The sequence below is a fragment of the Panthera leo genome, chromosome C2, assembly GCF_018350215.1.
Source record: "Panthera leo isolate Ple1 chromosome C2, P.leo_Ple1_pat1.1, whole genome shotgun sequence".
In the NCBI taxonomy this organism is placed as follows: domain Eukaryota; kingdom Metazoa; phylum Chordata; class Mammalia; order Carnivora; family Felidae; genus Panthera; species Panthera leo.
Genome location: NC_056687.1, coordinates 11890732 through 11897293, shown reverse-complemented (window position 1 = coordinate 11897293; position 6562 = coordinate 11890732). Strand labels below are relative to the sequence as shown.

The window sequence follows — 6562 nt, the reverse complement described above, 5'->3', positions numbered from 1 at the left end:
CAGGATATATGGCTTCTTGTTGAGAGACACAGCCAACTCACGGAGACTCCTTCAGGAAAGGAGCCCACTTCACTGTTCTGCCACCCCCAAATCTTGAGCTGATGCCTTCCACTGACAAAATCCAAAGACAGGGATAAAGGAATCTGTTGATGCATTTTATACAAGTCTCCCAGAGCACAGGGCAGGGCAGATGAGGTGAGAGGCGTTCGGGGGGGGGGGGGGGGGGGGGGGGGCAGATGGAAAGCCTCCAGCACCCCAGGGAAGCCATATGAAAAAGGATAAGAATATGAGCAAAGATAATGAAGAAGCAAATTTAGATCCATGACAATTGGCATTTTTTTGCAAAAAGGCTTTTTAGGGTTTATACTTAACATTTTATAATCGTCTTCACATGTATCAGATTTTTGAGATGTGTAAAGCATTTGGAAGAATAATCAATGTATTGGTTTGTAATTCGCATCAAGTTTTCATTTGGAAGAGTTTAATTCATTACGTTTTTATCTCTATTAAAATGTTTGCGGAGCTCTAATCTGTAAAATCATTTTTTGATATAATAGTTATGTAAGCAGAATGTGAGTATTTAGACAACCATTAACTGTCTAAAAACAAATAACAGGGGCACTTGGGTGGCTCATTCGGTTAAGCATCCAACTCTTGGTTTGGGCTCAGGTCATGATCTCCCAGTTCATTCAGGTCATGGTCTCCCAGTTCGTGGGTTCGAGCCCCGCGTCAGTCTCTGCGCTGACAGCTTGGAGCCTTCGGGGAATTCTTTCTCTCTCTGCCCCTCTCCCACTCATGCTTTCTCTCTCTCTCTCTCCCTCTCTCTCCCACCCCCCAAAATAAATAAATAAATTTAAAACATTGTTTTAAATTTAAAAACAAATAACAATTTAGTGTAGGTTCCTCATAGTGTACGAAAGCCCTTTGGACATTAAACTATTAAAATGGGGTAAGTCCAGGGTCACTGTGAGCCGGGAGAGACATAAGCACCGGGTGTGATCACACCTCTTCTTCCCCAAGGTCACCTGCTGATCCTGTCCTGTGTTGGCCCCAGAGTCTAGTTCTAGAGTCCAGAGTTTCTTAACTTGAGGGACCTTTTGTGTGGCATTGGGTAGAACTAGAGCTTGCGAGGATTTCAAAGGCAATGAAAAGACAAATAACCCAATTTGAAAATGGGCAAAGGGTCCATATAGACGTTCCTCCAAAGAAGATGAACCAATGGCCAAGGTGCACACAAGAAGTTGCTCAGTGGCCATCAGGGAAAGGAAAGGCACACCACAGTGAGATTCCACTGGATACCCTCCAAGATGCTATAATGAAAGAGACATCCAATAAGTGTTCGAAGAGATGGGGAGACATCAGAACCCTCATTTATTGCCGGCGGGGTTGTGAAACGGGGCGGCCACCTCAGAAAACGGTCTGGCCGGTCTTTCAAAGATCGCGCAGAATCACTATGTGACCGGGTGATTTCACTCTTAGGTGTGTGGCCAAAGGGAGAGGAGAACCTATGTCCGTACAAGAGCTTGCATTTGTAGTAGCCAGAAAGTAGAGAAAACCCAAATATTCATCAACAGAGGAATGGATAAGTAAAATGCGGTATATGCGTACAATGGAATGTTGTTTGGCAATACGGGGAGTGAAGGATTAACACATACAACGGCAGAGATGCGGCTTGAAAACACACACCCTTCTCATTGCCTGCAGGCTCTACACACTACTGGCCTGGCCTTCTTGTCTCTGCCTTCATATGCTCTGTCCTCGTGGCCGTGCCTGGAATGTGCGAGCATGGGTATGTCCCAGAGGCTCTGCGCCCGGCCTTCTCTGTGCCCAGAACACGCTCTGCTTATACAGCCTACTCATTTCATTGCCTTTCTGCTGCAATGTCTCCTCTGGGGAGAGACCTTCCTTCTCACCGTCTCTCATCCTGCTCTTCCTTTTTTTTCATAGCACATACCACTACTTGACATGATATTAGGCCGTTTCGGTTCAACAAATATGTCTTTGCACATTTGTCTGGGTCCACGCTAGACTCTAGGTTCCACGAAAGCAGAAACTTTGTGCGTCTTGTTCACTGCCGGATCCCTAGCCCTTAGAAGGGTGCTTCGTAGCACTTAATAGGTGTTCAAGATCTACTTGTTGAATACATGAATGAATGAATGAATGAATGCCCGGGGTCATCCAGTAAATCAGTGGCAACTTCAGATCCAGAGATAAAGTCTTCTGTGGCCCTTTTCGCGGTGGCTGTATTACTTCTAGGATTTCCCATCTGCAGAGTCTTGGACAACACACGTACCTGATTTGGAAACAGCACACATACAACCCCTCCTAAACTGTTCGATTTGTGACTCAATTATATCTGTACCCACAGCTAGGACTTTTACAGCATCTGTTTCTTCCCTGTGTGGGAATGTTAGCACTTTCCCATCCATTCTCTTTCATTCGTTCTAAAATGCAGAATTCGTGGCTGAGATTCTACCTGCCTCCTTCCTTTCTCTCTCCTGCCCATGCCCCTTTGCCTCTGCCTTCATCACAGGAGTCTACCTTGTATTAGGGTTTTGGTTTTGGTTTTGGTTTTAAGATCTAAGGCAGCTGAAAGTCAGCCTGTGGCAGGAAAGGGTCCCAAGTGAGCCTGGAACATGTGCGAATTCTCCCGGGAGCCACCCCTGCCAGCTGCCCACCCCCCCGCCCCCCTCCACCCCACACCTGCAGAATGGACCTCAGGGGATGGAAGGAGAAAGTGGAGCAAAGGGGTCCTTTGCCCTCAAAGGTGTAGACAGTCCAACTTATTCGTTCTCAGACCTTCAGACCACACCGGGGAGCTGCCCTGCTCAGAGCTCTTCAGTTGTCTGAAGAAAGGGCAGGGCGGGGCGGGGGGGGGGGGCGCCTGGGTGGCTCAGTAGGTTGAGCGGCTGACTTCAGCTCAGGTCATGATCTCACGGTTTGTGAGTTCAAGTCCCAGATCGGGCTCTGTGCTGACATGACAGCCCAGAGTCTGGAGCCTGATTCGGATTCTGTGTCTCCTCTCTCTCTCTCTCTCTCTGTCCCTCCCATGCTCACGTTCTGTCTCCCTCTCCCTCTCTCAAAAATAAACATTAAATGAAAAAGAGAGAGAGAGAGAGAGAGAGGAGAGGGAGGGAAGGATCCCTTCCAAGAGCAAAAGGCAAAATCCTTCATCCATTCCGGCAAGCGTGGCCAGCTGGATCCCCCTGGCGCTTTGGATCCTCACTGAGGAGTCAACCTCCGCGGGAGGTCATCAGTTCGCCAAGAACTGCCAAGAACTACCAGAGTCGGTCCACCGAGAGACAGTCCCGAGAAATTCCCGGAGAATCCAGGGAGAGCTCCGGCTGCCCAAGGCTCTCCATGTGCGGTCCACCAAATGCTGGGGGTGGGGGAGGCCACTCATGTGGGATCTCCCAATCGGATGGGAGCCACCAAATGTGGGGTGACCCAACGGGGTGGAAGCCCGCGGGCGGGCGGTGCAAGAATGCACCCAAGGTAGAACAAAGGAGACAGAAATCTATTGATACACTGCAAGGAAGTGGCGGGCGAGACAGCAAAGCAGAGACGGCCATTAAGAGACTGCTCTCATTCCATGAGTCAGGCTTCCCTCCTTGGCTGTGAGGTTAGAGATGCTGGAAGAAGCATCTAAGAAACTCACCCCCAGGCGCTCTGGGAGTGGGAGGTTGAGTGCCCGCCACGGAGGAACAGAACTTCACATTATATTGGAATCTGATGTGCCACTGGCGATATTCTCTCTTTTTTTTAAGGGGGATGAAATTCACATAAAATTAACCATTGAAACGTGTACAATTCAGTGGCATTTAGTACCTTCACAATGTTATGCGACCACCACCCATTTCGAGTACCACCATTTTCGTCACCCCCCCCCAAACCCCCACACATTAAGTAATCGCTCCTGTACTCCCCCATCCCGTCCCTGGAGACCACCTATCTCCTTTCTGTCTCTATGCATTTACTTATTCTGGGTAGTTCATATGAATGGAATCACGTAATATGTGACCTCTTACGTCTGGCTTCCATCCACTCATCCACCAATGGACATTTGGGTAGCTGTAGGCAATGTTCTTTTGAACAGGCTTGCAAGATAAATCTAAGACTAGAATCCAGTGCTTTCTGACTAGCAAAAGGACCCTAAGCTAATAGTGGATCGAAAGACACACTGGTGCGGTCGTGGCACGGGCTGCCTAGATCCGGAAGCGGGAGAGATATCACAAGTGTGTTCATTTTACAATGCGCTGGGCAAGTTCAGCTTCCAAGAACAAGCATCCCTTATCGTGTATTTGTCATGAGATAAATTACATTTCTCCACCAAGTCCTGTTTTTCTCCTCCTCTTTGGCCTCCCCCCTCCCTCTCCCCCTCCTACCTCCTTCTTCTCCTTTTCCTTTCCCCCTCCTCCTCCTCCTCCTCCTCCTCCTCCTCCTTCCCTTTCCCCTTCTCCTTTTATGAGTGAACCTAAGCAAAAGATTTGTAACAGAGGCCACATGGACAATGGCCCATGTGACATAAGCTATAAGGAACGTGCCCCACCCATCTAACAATGTTTCATGTAAAATCGGCTCTAAACTTCTTTTTCATACCTTGCTCTTCAACACAGCAACTGAATGCCATGATGTCTCTTCTTACATAAAACTGAAGGATATTGCATGATTAGGGTTAATGGCAGGCGACTTCTGCTTTGCCTCTTCCAACTCAGGCCGTGCTTTTTGCTTTCCCTCGCCCTTTGTCCCCCAGCCCCCTGCCTTCCAAGCTGCCTTGCTCCTGCTTTCCTTCTCCTCTCTGACCTGCCCAGAGCCTCGACCCTCCAGGTCCCCACCATGTGATTAGGCTTTTCGGGTGGCCCTCTTGACTATCGACTGCTGGCCACTCAGCTGACATGGTTCCCTTTTTCTCTCTCCGTCCTTGCCTGGCATCAGTGTCCCCAGAACTTCCCAGAAACTCCTCAGGGGACCTCCGTCTTTATTCTGGAAATACAACGCAAATGCATCAGGATTAAGGAAGAGATCAGAGCTTTGGCTTCAAAGCCTGTCACTTTACGTGTGTAAAAAGTGTCCTGAAAAGACTGGAAACCAATCCCCACTGTATGCACAAAATATTCGGATGTGCTAATTAAGTGTTACATCTGAAAAGACTGAGACTGCTCCTTGGTGTTTAAAATTAAAGGTTGTAAATTTAATTAAACAAAAATTAAATTAAATTAAATTAAATTAAATTAAATTAAATGAGGGGGCACCTTCTTGGCTCCGTTGGTGGAGCACACAACTCTTGATCTTGGGGGTTGTAGGTTTGAGCCCCACACTGGCTGTAGAGCTTCCTTAAGAACAAAATCTTTTTAATTTTTTTTTTAAATTACGTTAAATGAAGTTAAATGACGTAGACCACCTTCCGCTGCCTCTACCTGCGGTGCGATGGCCAGATCCAAGTACGACAAGAAAGTTTCCTTCACCAAAACTGCCAAGAAAGGCTTAGAACTGAACTAGAACCTGACAGGAGAGCTTTGGAAATGTGTGGACATGCACGAGTACCGTTTCAGCGTCTCCGTGGCTGGTCTCCAGGGATCCAGCCAGCGGAAGGACATCCAGAACGCCAGGCAACATAGCCAGACGTTCTTTGGCAAAAACACAAGTGATGATGGCTGCCTTGGTATGAAGGCCATCTGACCAGTACAAAGACACCCTGCGTCAGGTCAGCCAGAGGTTCAGGGGTGACGTCTGTCCCCTTTTCACCTACCGCAGGACGAGGTGAAAGTGGTTCAGGAGACACAGGGAAATGGACTTCACCAGAGCTGGAAGCAAAGCAACTTTCACCATGACCCTGGACCCCGGGGGGGGGGGGGAGGGGGGGGGCTGAAGCAAGCCCCCCCCCCCATGGAGCCACAGAGGAGGCAACTGGGCCTGTCCAAGGTGTGCAAGGAGGGCGACGTGCTGACCCCAGAGCAGGCCCGCGTGCTGAAGCTTTTTGAGTGTGAGATGGCTGAATTCAAGGTAACCATCAAATACACATAGGATGTGCAGTCCAGGAGGTTCCAGCGGCCGGGAGATGACTTGGCTGAGAGCGCGTCCCAGCTGGCAGGAGAATCAGAAGAATCAGAGGGGGTAAGACTATGGCTGACAGGGGCTTGAGGCCAGGACGCAGGGAACCACTGCCCCGCTGGGGGAGCAGCTGTCTCACTGTTTATTTTGCTGTGAATGCAGACAAAAGAGGGCAAGGGACAGATTGTTATTCTACAAGAAATAAAAGTGCAGGGTGGCTCCCTTTGGACAGCAAAGAGGACTTTTCTTAGAATAAAGGCCTTGGCTTTGGGCTTTTGTTTGGATTCCCAAGATTCCCCTCTGTGTACTTGGACCCAGCTTCCAGCACTGGGCTCCTGCGTGGTGGCCGGGGACGTGACAGATATCACTTCTCTACCTGGGCCCTCCACGCTGCCACCCTACTGGAAAAGAGGGTTTGCATTTGCCCAGAAATACAGGAACCCTGGCTGCCCCCTCTACCCCTTGCTTTCTCTCCCTCCTCCCCACACTCCTTACCATCCCCCCCTTCTTC

General features: G+C 49.2%; 1 pseudogene; it reads left to right on the top strand.

Moving 5' to 3' along the window:
- The first annotated feature begins 5427 nt into the window (after nt 1–5427).
- LOC122230017 lies at nt 5428–6196 on the top strand (annotated as a pseudogene).
- The last annotated feature ends 366 nt before the right edge of the window (nt 6197–6562 follow it).